The sequence below is a fragment of the Ornithorhynchus anatinus genome, chromosome 4 (assembly GCF_004115215.2).
Source record: "Ornithorhynchus anatinus isolate Pmale09 chromosome 4, mOrnAna1.pri.v4, whole genome shotgun sequence".
Classification (NCBI taxonomy): domain Eukaryota; kingdom Metazoa; phylum Chordata; class Mammalia; order Monotremata; family Ornithorhynchidae; genus Ornithorhynchus; species Ornithorhynchus anatinus.
The window spans coordinates 50,229,852-50,245,867 of record NC_041731.1 but is presented as its reverse complement, the minus strand read 5'-3'; the positions used below and the strand labels follow the sequence as shown (position 1 = coordinate 50,245,867).

The window sequence follows — 16,016 nt, the reverse complement described above, 5'->3', positions numbered from 1 at the left end:
TAAATGGCATTTGTTAAGTGCTTACTATGTGCTAGGCACTGTACTAAGTGCTGGGGTACATACAAGCTAATCAGGTTGGACACTTCATTGTCCCACATGGGGCTCACAATCATAATTCTCATTTTACAGATGAAGTAACTGAGGCACAGAGAAGCTAAGTGACTTGCCCAAAGTCACACAACAGACAAGGGGCAGAGCTGGTATTAGAACCCACGTCCTTCTGACTCCCAGACCCGTGCTCTATCCACTAGGGTGCGCTTCCTCATCTGCAACCTGCATTTCCTCCACAGTCATGAACACCTCAAGGGATTTTTTCAGCTCCCAGGGCTGGCTCAAGATATTTTTGCAAAAAGAAGGGACGCAAGAAGCAGGGAAGCATGATGTAAGAATTAGTCTTTTAGAGAAAAAGAGGAACGTCTGCTGAAATGCCTAGTTTGCCTCAGCCATAGAGCCAGCTCTGCACCCCTCTCTTTTAACACACTGAGAACCTTAAGATTAAAAAAGAGACACGAGTAAACTGACATTTTTTTGCCAAATCCTCACTCCACCAAAAGTAGGGATACTGTGTCCCACTTACTTGGTAACACCTGGAACCATACGCTGAAAACCCAGTGCTATGTCAACTCAATCAATCCTAACTCTCCCGCAATCGATGGGTTGAAGGTGCATCTCTTCTAGGAAGTCTTCCCTGACTGAGCACTCCTCAATTCTTCTCCCTCTCCCTTTTGCACTGCTCATACTTGCTCCTTCATTCATCCTCCCACCCTTCCCCTCAGCACATAATTTATTTACACACATACACACACAGTTTCAAGGCTTTCCATCAACTCGGCCCACGTTACTGACCAGCTCTCTTTGCCCATTATTGCCCAAACTACACTCTTCGCACCTCTGCAGCCAACCTCTCATTCTATCTGGTTCTCAACTCGCCTGCCTCCATCCCCATGCTCACACTGCCCTCTCAGGTTGGAATTCCCTCCCTTCCTCTCCAAATCTTACCGAACACAGCCCTCCCCAGAGTCAAAGCCCTCCTGAAAGCCCAACCTCTTCAACAGGCCTTCCCTGATTAATTCCCATCACTTTAAGTCATGTAAACCCATCAGCCATCTCTAGCAAATAGATATATGCACTTTTTTGCACTGTACTTTCAATAATTCATTTTGATGGCTCCATAAATGTTCCTGGCTCTGTCTCCACGATTACAGGGTATGCTTCTTGTGGCAGGGAATGTGGAACTTGTTTGTTTGGTAATTCCCATGCACTCAGTAGAGTGGATTTGACCAGTAGCTGCTATATTATGATAATGGTGGTATTATTATATAAGAGCTTAGTACAGTGCTCTGCATGTAGTAAGTGCTCAATAAACACCATGGATTGATGGATTGAATGATATTTCTTCAGTGTTTACTCTTTGCCAAGCACTATACTAAGCACTGGGGCATAGATATTCAGGTTGGATACAGTCTTTGTACTTCATCAGGCTCACAGCCAATAAGTTTTTAATTCTCCCTTTTTCTCCTCCTTATCCTTCTCCTCTTCTACTTCCTTCTTCTTCTCTTCTTCCTCCTCCTACTGGAAGACGCTAGTGCCCCCAGCAAATGTGCTACTGTTTCCTGCTAACAGACCACAGACGGTGGAGGCTGAATTCAGTTATGTCCTGGGGGTAAAAGTCCACAGACTGTTTCCCCAGGTGGGAATTGGGAAGTCTCTTAAACCACTGGAGTAGCATGGCCTTATAAAAAGAGCTCAGGCCTGGGAGCCAGAGGACCTGGGTTCTAATCCCAGTCTGTGACTTGTCTGCTATATGACCTTGGGCAAGTCACTAAACTTCTCTGTGCCTCAGTTTCCTCATCTTCAGAATGGAGATTCAATATCTGTTCTCCTCCTATTTAGACTTGAGCCCCATGTGGGACCTGATTCTTTTGTATCTACCCTAGTGCTTAGGATAGAGTTTGGCTTCTAGTAACCAGTTAACAAATACCATTATTATTATTATTACTTATATTGAGCCCAATGTAAGATTGGGATTAAACTGTATCTGCTCTAATGCACAGGATTAAATTGTACCTATTCTAGTGCATTGAATAGTCCTTGACACACAATAAGTGACACACCAAATACCACAACAAACTGGCTGGCTAATCTGAGATGCTGGGCAGGAACCGGGGAAAACTGGAAGTGTTGGAGCCACACAAACACACCACTTCTAATATCCAGCAAGCATCTCCTAGGCATCAAAAACCAAATCCAAGTCTTCAGCCATGAGTTTGCTAAGAATCCACACCTACCGGCATTTCCTTCTAGACCCAAAGTTTAATTTATAAAGGTTTCATCACATTATGAATTTAGAAGTCAGAACAGATAAGAATCCTATTAAAAGTGGATTATATTTAGTGATATGTATTAAAATAATTTTTGCATTCAATTAACGAGGGATAAATTAATTGAGGGGTTTAGAGAAAAATCAGATGCAATGGTTCAAAAGGTGAAAAAATGTCCACCTCTAACATTTCAGAATTCTTTTAAAGGTGCTTATGAGATGATCATACTAATTTCGAGAGGATGAAGATCTTAATGAAGATCATAATCATTTGTCCACCTCCTCTGCTTCATTGAATGTTAGAGATTAGAAAACGCCTGTACCCAGAAGTCCAGAATCCTGTTTAGCATATTGAATCAACCATGGGATGGATCTCATTTTCTCTGATGTTCACTGATCAATCAACCAATCAATCCATGATAGTTATTGAGCACTTACTGTGCAGAGCACTGTACTAAGCGCTTAGGAAAGTACATTACGACAGGGTCATGTCTATTGACATGATCCCTGCCCACAAGAAGCTTACAGTCTACAGAGGGACACAGATATTAAAAGATATCAGAAATAGGGTAAATAGTAGAGTAGACTGTGAACCCCATGTTGGAGAAGGACTTTGTCCAATCTGGTTATCTTGTATTTGCCCCAGTGTTTTGTACAGTGCTTGGCACATAGTAAGTGCCTTGTTGTCTTATGCCATCGAATCATGCCCGAACCATAGCTACATCACGGACTCATCTCTCCCAGAATGCCCCACCTCCATCTGCAATCGTTCTGGTAGTGTATCCATGGAGTTTTCCTCGTAAAAATACGGAAGCAGTTTATCATTGCCTCTGTCTGCGCAGTAGTGAACTTGAGTCTCCTCCTTCGACTCTTTCCATGCCACTGCTGCCCAGAACTGGTGAGTTTTGACTTGAAGCAGATTGCTTTCCATTCGCTAGCCACTGCCCACGCTAGGAATGGAATGGACAAGCCTCTGCTTGACTCTCCCTCCATAGTCGAGACTAGGAGAGTACTGGAAACTCTCCAGTTGTGACCCTGAGAGGTAAGTGCTTAACAATTACCAGTATTGTTATTATTATTATTGTCATTATTATTCTCTGACAACTGGATACACTGCTTTTAAACATGTTTACCCTTGTCTAAGCGCACACTTAATAATAATTCTGGTATTTGTTAAATGCTTACTATGATGTCAGGCAACATATTAAGCACCGGTGTAGGTACGAGCAAAACAGGTTGGACACAGTCACTCCCCCACATGGGGCTTACACTCTTAATCCCTATTTTACAGATGAGGTAACAGGCTCAGAGAAGTTAAGTGACTAGCCCTAGATCATACAGCAGACAAGTGGTGGAGCCGGGATTAGAACTGAGGCCTCCTGACTTCCAGGCCCGAGCTCTACCCACTTGGCCACGCTGCTTCTCCTAGTAGCTGTGGTCCAACCAAAGAAGAGGATGGGGCTAATCCGCTTCAGCCATTTTAGCACTCTTGTGTATATCTGCTTATTTCTCTGTTTATTGGTTCTAACTTTCTTGAATTGCTTCCTTTTGTGGAGGAATGTTTTTAACAATTATACCTCTTTTTTATTCTCTTACTCCTTTTAAACTTGGTGATTTGCACCTGCATGTTTCCCCCATTACACTGTAAACTACTTAAAAGCTGGGGGGTGAGGAGGCCACATCTTTAACTACTACTACTATACATTTCTAATACTGCTGCTAAATGTTGTGCTTCTGTGGATCTTTTCTAAGGTCTTATAAGTTTGTTGCAATCAGTGGGCATTCAATAAGTACCATTACCACTACCAGGTGGATCCAGTGGGAAGGTGAAACTGGAGCAGATAAGGGGCTTCAGGAATAACCTTCCCCTCCCACACACAAAGCATCCTACTTTTCTCCTTGACTCTTCTGGTAGGGAAGTAGCATGGCCTAGTGGATAAAACATGGGCCTGGGAGCCAGAGGACCTACGTTCTAATTCCGGCTCTAACAATTGCCTGCTGTGTAAACATGGGCAAGTCACTTCACTTCTGTTCCTCAGTTTCCTCAACTACAAAATTTCGACTCAATATCTGTTCTCCCTCTTACTTAGACTGTGAGCCCCATATGGGACAGGGACTGTGTCTGGCCTAACTTGCATCAATCCCAGGACTTAGAACAGTACTTAACAAATACTATTTAAAAAATAAAATAAAAACCTCTGGTCACTAGAGTAATAATCACCAGGTCTCTCTCCCTTCCTCTGGGCTAGGATCACTCTGCCCAAGAAGCCCCCATCTTGCCTCGTTGCAGGTGTGCTGAATTTCTGAATAGGGGAGGAAAGGGTGACTGGTTAATGACAGGAAGTGACTTACTCTGGGAGGCAGAGTTGGGGTGAAAGAAGGAGGAAAACAGGGTTAGGATAGAGGCTGATAATGGTGGGCTTGGGATGGAGTTTGTCCAAATTAGGTGGATCAAGCAACTTTATGAAACTAGACCAGGTTGAATAGAGCACCATCAGTCATTCATTCAATAGTATTTATTGAGTGCTTATGATGTGCAGAGCATCTATCAATCAGTGGTATTTATTGAGCACTAACACTGTGGGCAGAGCACTGTACTAGGCACTTGGGAGAGCACAATACAATATAGTTAATAGACACAATCTCTCTCCACAAGGAGCTTCCAAGAATCACCTTTCTACCAAATGGCAGAGCTAGGAGGTGCTTCAAATATCTTACAGCAGAGTCCAGCTTTGCCTGGAGCTGCTGGAAACCCTCTAATTCTCCCCCATATATTCTTCCCCAGCATCTAGTATAGTGCTTTGCACACAGTAAATGCTTAATCAATACTAATGTTACTACTGCTGCCAAAGCATCAGGAAGACCAGGGGTTTCTAATATGGAGTCATCCACACCATTGGATACAGCAAACCATTTCTTGACCCCAAACTACCACAGTGAATTTATACATGAAAAAGAATACACCACTGACAGTGATGTTCACCTTAAGTGTGTGTGTCAACAAAAAGGTGAACAGAGGATCTAGTGCCAGTCACACTGTGCAAACAAAACAATTGTCACTTGTTATATTGTGGGAGTCAGAAGACCTGAGACCCAACCCCAGCTCTGCCACTTGCCTGCTGTGTGACCTTGGGCAAGTGACTTAAAACTTCTCTGTGCCTCAGTTTCCTCATTTGTAAAATGGGAACTACCTGTTCTTCCTACTGCTTAGATTGTAAACTCCAGGTTGAGCAGGGACTTACAGTGTATCTACCCCAGTGGATAGTACAGTGTTTGGCACAATGATACAAACATTGGCCCACAGTAAGTACTTAATAAATACCACATGTATTATTAGTACCTTGCCCCGGTTTCCCTTTTGCCTCCTTTTCTCTCTTTCCAAAAGAAGCTTTTTTCCAAATTGAACCCACTCCTTTCTTAATGGCTCACCTTCAGCAAATGACTCCCAGTTTTCAGCTGGGATGCAGCTTTGATTGGGGCTTTGTTTTACTGTGTTATTAAAATGCTTCCTCTGCCCTCTTTGCTTTCATTTTTCCGATTTCAGCTCTCCATACAGCAGCTCTTTGGGCATCCTGTTGCTCATTCTCCTCACATGTACCATGCAGCATAGCTAGGAGACTAGGTTCCTGAACTTCATTGTGCGTGACCTTGTCTTGCCATTTGAATAATAATAATATCACTTCATTACACTACAGCAACTGAGCTGACATTTTATTTTGCATTTATAATGCTTCATCTGATCGTAAAGTCAATCAATCAATCGGTGGTACTAAGCACTTGGGTGAATACAACATGAGCTAGAGAAAGCAATAGAAGAAATGGTTTTCTTTTCAAAAAAATCCATTTCCTGACTACATCAGGTTTTGGGCATTGGGTAGCTCCCTCAAGAACAGTTCAGATTTCAAATTACTTGACTTTCAGAAGAAGTGGCCAAGGCAAGCTGGCAAATACAGTGACTATGGCAGAGACAAGGTAAAGATAAGCTAAGAAGAGCAGGACTCGTCTTCAGTGTTGACACAGCAAAAACACATCACCAGAGTGGTAGCTAGCTGACACCACTGCAAAACTCCACTTACATTATATTCCAGTATTGGATAATCCAGTTCAACAATTTGAGGTTCTGAAATTAAACCAGATGTAGAGAATGATGGGGTGATCTCATTGTGGGCAGGGAATGTGCCTGTTATATTGTACTTTCCAAAGTGCTTAGTACAGTGCTCGGTACTCAGTAAGTGCTCAATAAATGATTGACTGATTGATAACATAATATTCTTTAAAACCAAACTAATGGGGGAAGGAGAAGCCTGGTGGAAGGGCCAGAAGTGACAGAATTGGGGAGGTGGGAGGGATTGCTTTCCAAGTTTCCTTCTTCTTCCCCTCTTCAAAGCCCTACTTAGAGCTCACCTCCTCCAAGAGGCCTTCCCAGACTGAGCTTCCCCTTTTCGCTCTGTTCCCTCTGCTCCCCCTCTGCTCCCCCACTTCACTTCTCCTCAGCTAAGCCCTCTTTTCCCCCCTTTCCGTCTCCTCCTCCCCCTCTCCCTTCACCTCCCCTCAGCACTGTGCTCATCCACTAAATTGTATATATTTTTATTACCCTATTTATTTTGTTAATGAGATATACATCATCTTGATTCTATTTATTGCTATTGTTTTAATGAGATGTTCATCCCTTTGATTCTATTTATTGCTATTGTTTTTGTCTGTCTCTCCCGATTAGACTGCGAGCCCATCAATGGGCAGGGACTGTCTCTATCTGTTGCCGATTTGTACATTCCAAGCGCTTAGTACAGTGCTCTGCACATAGTAAGCACTCAATAAATACTACTGAATGAATGAATGAAGCTTCAAGTAAAGTTTTCAAGGAAAGAAAGGGAGATCAGGAGTCAGTTGTGGTATTTACTAAATATTTACTATGTGTTTGGCACTGTGCAGAGACTGTGTTAAATCAATCAATTAAAGGTATTTATTGAGCACTTACTCTGACCAGACTACTGTACAGTACACTTGAAAGAGTATGATAAGAATGTACAGACATGATCCCTGCCCTCAAGGAGCTTAAAATGTAGGGCAGAAGGCAGACACTGAAATGAATAAATGGAACAGACACAGCCCTGTCCAACACAAGGCTCACATAGGGAGCAGCTTTTCTGCATTGATGGCAGAACAAGTAGAAATGGCTTGGAATTGCAGGGAGGAAGGTTTAGGTTTAGAAATGTGTCTATTTATTAATAATGTTGGTATTTGTTGGTATTTGTTAAGTGCTTACTATGTGCCGAGCACTGTTCTAAGCGCTGGGGTAGACACAGGGGAATCAGGTTGTCCCACGTGGGTTCACAGTCTTCATCCCCATTTTACAGATGAGGGAACTGAGGCACCGAGAAGTGAAGTGACTTGCCCAAAGTCACACAGCTGACAAGTGGCTGAGCCAGAATTCGAACCCATGACCTCTGAATCCAAAGCCCGTGCTCTTTCCACTGAGCCACGCTGCTTCTTATTTATTGTTATATTGTACTCTCTAAAGTGCTTAATACAGTACTTTGCACACAGTAAGCACTCAATAAATACAACTGAGTGAATGAATGAAAGATTTAATTAATTAGGTTAGAGTTGGGTAATACCTGGAGGGAAGCAAAAAAGGATTGCAAGGTGGTATTACTAAGGTGGGTTGTGGAATCTCCTTCCCTAGACACATTTTTCTAATAATCAGGGACTTTGCTGCCTTGGGTGCAAGCCACCCTAGAGTCAGGAAGGATGGCCTGATAACCTATCATTACCAAGTTTTTAGGATGAGAACCCTTAGACTGAGACATTCTTTTCCTGAACTGTACCTTTGGGAGGCAGTTTATTATTAAAAGAAAATTTCAGTGTTGTACTTGGGAATTCTCTTACTTACCCAAGGGAATACAGGAAGGATTTTGATGGAAGAGAGATCAGAACAGAAAAATTTTATGTTCATGACTTGAATAGGCTGTCCCGTGTTCTTCGTTAGCCTCATATATTAATATGCTAATATACAGGTACGATTTCACAGGCATAATCGATCCAGTGGGGCCCGAATGGAAACCAAAGTTAGTGACATGGCTTTCTTAACAGTTTGCTGAGCCCACTGTTTCTTCACAAAGGACAAGTTGTGCAGTATCGCCGAACCATAATCTATTCAAATGAGTTCTGGGCTGTACTTTGTCTACTCTGCCTGTCAGGTCAAATTTCAATGTCAAGGACAATGTGCAAAAAAAGCCCTCCAAATGGATTTTTCTGGGGTTCCCTCAAGACATGAAAAAAATCCATCCAAATGTGGCCCCAGTTATGAGACGATCGTAGTGGTAGCCATAGCAGTACTGGTAGTAGCAGTAGTCATTCCTTCATTCAATAGTATTTATTGAGCGTTTACTATGTGCAGAGCACTGTACTAAGTGCTTGGGATGTACAATTCGGCAACAGACAGAGACAATCCCTGCCCAATGACGGGCTCAGTCATATTAGCATCTATTGAGTATCCATTTGGGGCAGGTACTAGGCACTCTACACTGTAAGCTCACCGTGGGCAGGGAATGTGTCTGTTTATTGTTATACTATACTCTCCCAAGCACTCATTACAGTGCTCAGCACACAGTAAGCACTCAATAAATATGATTGAATGAATGAATAAATAGTACTGTACTGTGTGGGAAGAGCAAAATAATGAGGTGCTATGCTCCCTGCCCACAAGGACCTTACAATCTTACAGGGAGACAAACATAAAATGATTTAAAACTACAGTGATCAAAATAAATAAACTGAACAGATACATATATGTGAGGGGGTAAATGCATTCATAAGCTCAGGATAGAGGGAAAACACTGAATAGAACTGTGGAGGAGCAGGGGAAAGAATGGTGGTTGAAAAAGTCAAAGTTCTCTGAATCCCAATAGGAAAGGCAAATTCCTACAAATGATTTATGGTGAAAGCTTTCAACTAACCTCCTTTCTCTTTCTGTCTCTATCTCTGTCTCTCTCTCCCTCCCTCCCTCCCTTTTTCTCTCTTTCTCTCTCCCCCTCTTTCTTTCTCTCTCCCTCTTTCCCCCCATCTCTCTCGCTCTCTCTGAAAATAGCACTTAGAACCGTATTGGGATATGAGGTGCATAAACTTGAAAAATAAAAAAAAAGATTAATATTACATGGTTAGGGTTAAATCAAAAAGCAAAACTTTAAAGCTTGCAGACCTGAAAATGTTTGGCTAATTCAGAAGCGGATTAGAATGTTCAAAGTGCTTCAGGACTCGACACCATGTAACGGCTGATTTATACTCCAGGCATCATCATGCCTACCTACTTCAGAATGACAAATAGCGCGAGCTGAGATCTCTATGGCAGCCCCAGAGCACTCTCAGCAAATGTCTTCCATCTTAATAGCCGAATCTCTGCAATTCTGTTCACTTAAAATTCCGAGCATTTAACACTTCTTGTTGCATCTAAATCCAGATACAAAAACCTTCAAATCAAACTATTTACCTCAAGTGAAATCTACCTTGAATAATTCATAAGCGGCAAAAAAGCTGGAAGTGAAAAAGGCTGAAGAGCGTTTTAATGAAGTCTAGAGTTTCAAAAATAATGGTCTAAAAGGTATTATGGCTTTTTTCTTAACCTTATAAAAAGGGATATCAGTCTCTGTAACACCAAACAACCCTAGTAAACAGAAGCTGCAGCACACAGTTCAGATCTCCTCTCTTCTGTGATTGATATTGCTAACAAAATCACATGGACTATTACCAAAAAGGGCTTTTTTCAGAAATGTAATAGTTGATGAAGTACTTCCACACAAATGTTGCTCATTCTTCCTAAAACTCTAAAGGAGAACTGCTCCCTAAAATTTCTATGGTAAGCTGCAATTCAATTAAAACAGAAATGTGAAAATCAAGTAAATGCAGTAAACTCCAGTCTAGTGTTACATTAGCACCTGCTTCCTATGGCTCAATTTGGAATACCAGGTGCAGTAACTATATATCAAAACTAGCAATGTTCAGAGGTGCACTGAGAAGTCTTCTCATTTTGATAAGTCAAGCCATCACCTGGAAGTTATTCATTTGGTGACTGATATAGGATTTGTATTAAGACAACATGTGGGGGTGTGTGTGGGGGGGAATTTAACAGTATGGTCTCCTTACAAGTTGCGCTAATCAAATAGTTGTCAGTAGAACCATCTTATTTGTACATTTAGGAGAAGGCTGCCATATCGAGAACAAAAACAAATTAAAGAGTGAATATCACAGTAAAACATTTAATGTAATGTCCCTCATGTTAGCATTTTTTAAAAGTACTTCCAGAGATATCTGTGTACTGTCTAAAAGTGAGGAAGCTGTTTAATTCACTACCTCACACAGTGTATCATCCTATTCTAAGTTGATGTGTTAAGTGGCCACCTTTCCTGGTAAACATTAAAGTAACATTATTGTTGCTTAAAGTTTAGATTTGAACTGGGTTGGGATTTAGATCATTTAAGAGCACGTTATACAACCTTCCCATTATAGGAACACATCACTGCCTCCTTCATTTAAAGGTAAGACTTTGTTTTTTCAACTCAAGTTTTATCTGACAATATGCACAATCCACTATTTATTTTTTGAGATATTTTTATTAGAACATAAAAATGTAGCAGCCAAGAGTAATGATAAATTCCAAGGGGAATGCTTTTCAGGTAACTCTGAAATGACTATTGATACAAAACTGGAAGTACTACTGCTTGGTTCATCTCCAGGTGTTTGGATTGGCTTGGCATTAGTCCCAGAAAGCATGATTGGCTGGCGGGATTAGAATAATGGGGAATTCACTAAACGTGCTCCCTCCATGCTTTGACACAATCCCCTTATGCCTGCCCCAGTCCTGCTACCATGAGGAGCACCAACATCATCAAAAGCAGCGTGGTTCAGGGGAAAGAGCACGGGCTTTGGAGTCAGAGATCATGGGTTCGAATCCCGGCTCTGCCACTTGTCAGCTGTGTGACTTTGGGCAAGTCACGTAACTTCTCTGTGCTCAGTTACCTCATCTGTAAAATGGGGATTAAGACTGTGAGCCCCACGTGGGACAACCTGATTCCCTTGTGTCTACCCCAGCGCTTAGAACAGTGCTCTGCACATAGTAAGTGCTTAACAAATACATTATTATCATCATACATTCATTCAATTGCATTCATTGAGCGCTTACTGCATGTGAGCACTGTACTAAGCTCTTGGGAGATCACATTTTCTGCCCTTTACAGATGAGAGAACTGATATTCTGGGAAGTGAAGTGAATTGTCCAAGATCAAACATCATCATCATCATCACTGTGGTATTTATTAAGGGCTTATTATGTTACAAGCACTGCTCTATATACCAGGGAAGATACAACACAATCAGGTTGGACATGGTACCTGCTCCACACAGCATTCACAATTTAAGTGGGAGAAAGAACAGGTATTGAATCTTCATTTGACAGATAGGATAACTAAAGTGCCATGGAGTTAATAATAATAATGTTGGTAGTTGTTAAGTGCTTACTACGTGCCACGCACTGTTCTAAGTGCTGGAGTAGATACAAGGTAATCAGGTTGTCCCATGTAGGGCTCACAGTCTCTATCCCCATTTTACTGATGAGGTAACTGAGGCACAGAGACGTTAAGTGACTTGCCCAAGGCCACACAGCAGGCAAGTAGTGTTAGAACACAGGTTCTCTGACTCTGAGGCCCGTGCTTTATCCACTAGACCACGCTGCTCCTCAGGCTTCAATAAAAAATGCCAATTGGAGGGGGCCATTTGGACTTTCACCCTCTGGTGTAATCATCGGGTAATGCAGCCCTAGGCCCAAGTTTCAAGCCTAATGCCCATGCCCTTGACATTATCCTCAACCCACACATTCAATCCACCACCAAATCCTATTGGTGACATCGCAACATCACTAAAATCCATCCTTTTCTCTCCAGCCAAACTTCTATTATGCTGATCCAAGCACTCACTATATCCCACCTTGCCTACTGCATCATTCTCCTTCTGACCCCTCTGACTCCTGTCTCTCCCAACTCTCATCCCTATTTCACTCTGCTGCCTGGTTCAGTTTTCTAAAAAAAATTCAGTCCATGTCTCCCCAGTTCTCAAGAACCTCCAACGGTTGCCCATCCCCCTCCATATCAAAGAGAAACTCCTTATTTAAGCACTGAGTGATTTTTTATTCATTCATTCATTCATTCATTCATTCATTCATTCATTCATTCACTCACTCATATTTATTGAGCACTTACTATGTGCAGAGCACTGTACTAAGCGCTTGGAAAGTACAATTCGGAAACAGATAGAGACAATCCCTGCCCAACAATGGGCTCACAGTCTAAAACGGGAGAGAGACAACAACAGAATAGAAAAAACAAAACAAGTATAATGGCACAGCACAAGTGCTGTGGGGAGCGGATGGGGGAAGAGCAGTGGGCAGGGGAAGGGGGAATGGGGAGGGGAGAAGGAGCAGAGGGAAAGGGAGGGCTCAGTCTGGGAAGGCCTCCTGGAGGAGGTGAGCTCTCAGCCCAGCCTGTACACTTTGCTCCTCTAACTCCAACCTACTCAGTGTACTTCAATCTCGTCTATCTTGCTGATGACCCTTTGCCCACATCCTCCCTTTGACCTGAAACTCTCTCCCTCATATAAGTTATACGACACACCATGACTCTCCCCACCTACAAAGCCTTATTAAAAGCACACCTCCTCCAATCAATCAATCGATTGTATTTATTGACTGCTTACTGTGAGCAGAGCACTAACTGACTTGCTTTTAGAGAAGCAGCATGGCTTAGTGGAACTGCACGGGCTTGGTAGTCAGAGGTCATGGGTTCTAATTCCGGCTCTGCCACTTAGCTGTGTGACTTTGGGCAAGTCGCTTAACTTCTCTGTGCCTCAGTTACCTCATATGTAAAATGGAGATTAAGACTGTGAGCTCCACGTGGGACAACCTGATTACCTTGTATCAACCTCAGCGCTTAGAACAGTGCTTTGCACAGAGTAAGCGCTTAACAAATATCATAATTAATTAATAAGTAGCGCTTGGAAAAGTACAATATGACAATTTAACAGAAACATACCCTGCCCACAACAAGCTTACAGTCTAGAGGGGGGTCCAAGAGGCCTTCGCTTGATGAACCCTCATCTCCCCAACTCGTTGTACTTTCTGTGTCACCTCTTCACTTGGCTGTGTACCCCTTAAGCACTTGATGTGTGTCCTGTTTTCAGCCGCACAACACTTATGTACATATCTGGGGAAACAGCGTGGCTCAGTGGAAAGGGCCTGGGCTTCGGAGTCAGAGGTCATGAGTTCGACTTCTGGCTCTGCCACTTGTCAGCTGTATGGCTGTGGGCAAGTCACTTAACTTCTCTGTGCCTCAGTTACCTCATCTGTAAAATGGGGATTAACTGTGAGCCTCACATGGGACAACCTAATTACCCTGTATCTACCCCAGCGCTTAGAACAGTGCTCTGCACATAGTAAGCGCTTAACAAATACCAACATGATTATAGCTCTAATTCATTTTATTGTCTCTTTCCCTTTATAGACTGCAAGCTCATTGTGGTTAGGGAACATGACTACTGGTTCTGTTGTACTGTACTCTCCCAGGTCTTGGTATGGTGCTCTGCATAAGATAAGTGTTCAATAAATACCATTGACTGATTGGTTGATCGACTGAACTGGAAGGAAGGTGGGTCGGTCATCAGGAAAAAGGCAGAACTCTTCACACTCTAATACATACTCACACACCCTCAGAGTCATACTAATACACATATATACACAAATCTCCTTAGGTGCTTGCACCCACAGTCCCAACAACTCAAGAATACAACAAGAGAATCACAAGTCCACTCTCCCTCACATAGAGGGAATTCCACTGTCACTCAAAGACAAAGATTTATCAAGACAGACACACTCAGCACAGTTCTCACTTCTCTCCCCAGCCCCACACACTATGCTCCCCTGGTGCTATCCTTTTCACTGTGCCTCCATCTTGCCTGTCTCACCACCTGTCTCACTAACACCTAGCTCATGTCCTGCCTCTGGCCTCAAATCCAAAAGACAATTACTCTCCCCACCTTCAAAGCCTTATTGAAGGCACATCTCCTCCAAGAGGCCTTCCCAGACTAAGCCCCAGCTTTCCTCATCTACCACTCCCTTCTGTATCGCCCTGACTTGTTCCCTTTGCTATTCCCCCATCCCAGGCTCACAGCACTATATACATATCTATCATTTTATTTATTTTTAATGATGTCTGGCTCCCCACTCCTAGACCGTCTAAGCAGCGAATGTTACTGTTTATTGTTGAGTTGTACTTTCCCAAGTGCTTAGTAGAGAGCTCTGCACACAGTAAGCAATCAATAAATACGATTGAATGAATGAATGAATGAAACTGAGGTGGGCAGCAGTGGAGGAAGGTAAGGGGAAGGTAGAGGTAAGTGCTGCTGAGGCCCCCCATCCTTTCTTGTACCCGCCCAGATTTCCTGCCTCCACCAGTTCCAACACACTCTAGGCAACATGAGCCATCAATAGCCACTGTAGGAGTAGCTGCCGGGCTTGTCATTTCCCTTCCTTTTATCTGGCGATGAAAGCTGAGGCTCTATTCTGCCTCAAGGTCAGCTATCCCTTCTGGATGGGATTCTCTTACAAGTGAAAATAGGTGTGCGGGTTTCAGACTGTATGCTGATGTGCATGCTTGAATCTGTGAGCAGTTTGAGTGTTGTTTCACTCCTCTCATTTTGTCTTATTTGGAAGTTCTGCCTCATGATTGTTCCTCCTGAAATCAATCAACGAGTAGTATTAATTTAGTGTTTCATGGGGGCTGCTTAGTCTGTGCTGAGCAGCACTGTACAAAGTGCTTGGGAAAGTAGATCAATATAATCCCTGCCCTCAAGGAGATCTAACAATCTAGCAGGGAAGATAGACATTAAAATAAATGACATGCAGGGGAAGTAACTAAGTACATATACAAGTACATAGGTACATAAGTGCTGTGGGGGTGAGGGGACTTAATGGGTATGGACTCAAGTACGTAGGTGATGCAGTAGGGAGGTAAGAGATGGGGAGATGAGATGATAGGCAGGGATGGCTTCCTGGAGGAGAAGTGAGTTTAGTAATAATAATGATGTTGGTATTTGTTAAGCGCTTACTATGTGCAGAGCACTGTTCTAAGCGCTGGGGTAGACATAGGGGAATCAGGTTGTCCCACGCGAGGCTCACAGTCTTAATCCCCATTTTACAGATGAGGTAACTGAGGCCCAGAGAAGTTAAGTGACTTGCCCACAGTCACACAGCTGACAAGCAGCAGAGCTGGGATTCGAACTCATGACCTCTGACTCCAAAGCCCGTGCAGTAGGACTTTGAAGATGGGGAGAGAAGTGGTCTACTGGATATGAAGTTTGGTAGCTGGAAGAACCAGACAGGAAGGAGGGTGTGATCAAGGGGTCCAAAGGCTTTTAAAGCTGACATTGCTTAAGATAAATTAGAGTAAGAATAACAGAAATATTCAGGTCTTGGGTATAAACCATTCCTCAGGTATTCAGAGAGAGCACTGACATTTTGGGGAAACTACTAATCAAATTCAGTGAGGCTTCGATACCCTAATGTCACGAAAGGATATATGATCATTCCATAGGTCTATTTTTTCCTTACATCCAGGAAGGAGTTTACTCTTCTCAGAGGCTGTGGTCCATGAAT

General features: G+C 42.8%; 1 protein-coding gene and 1 non-coding gene across 9 annotated transcripts in view; both read right to left on the bottom strand.

The window, feature by feature from the left end:
- Positions 1–16,016, bottom strand: part of RALYL (RALY RNA binding protein like) — a 641,697-nt gene that overhangs the window by 463,325 nt on the left and 162,356 nt on the right. The gene's annotated exons all lie outside the window — the stretch shown is intronic.
- LOC114811946 lies at positions 3,229–3,365 on the bottom strand. Its single transcript, XR_003759641.1, has one exon. It is a non-coding gene; the product is annotated as a small nucleolar RNA SNORA7 (small nucleolar RNA).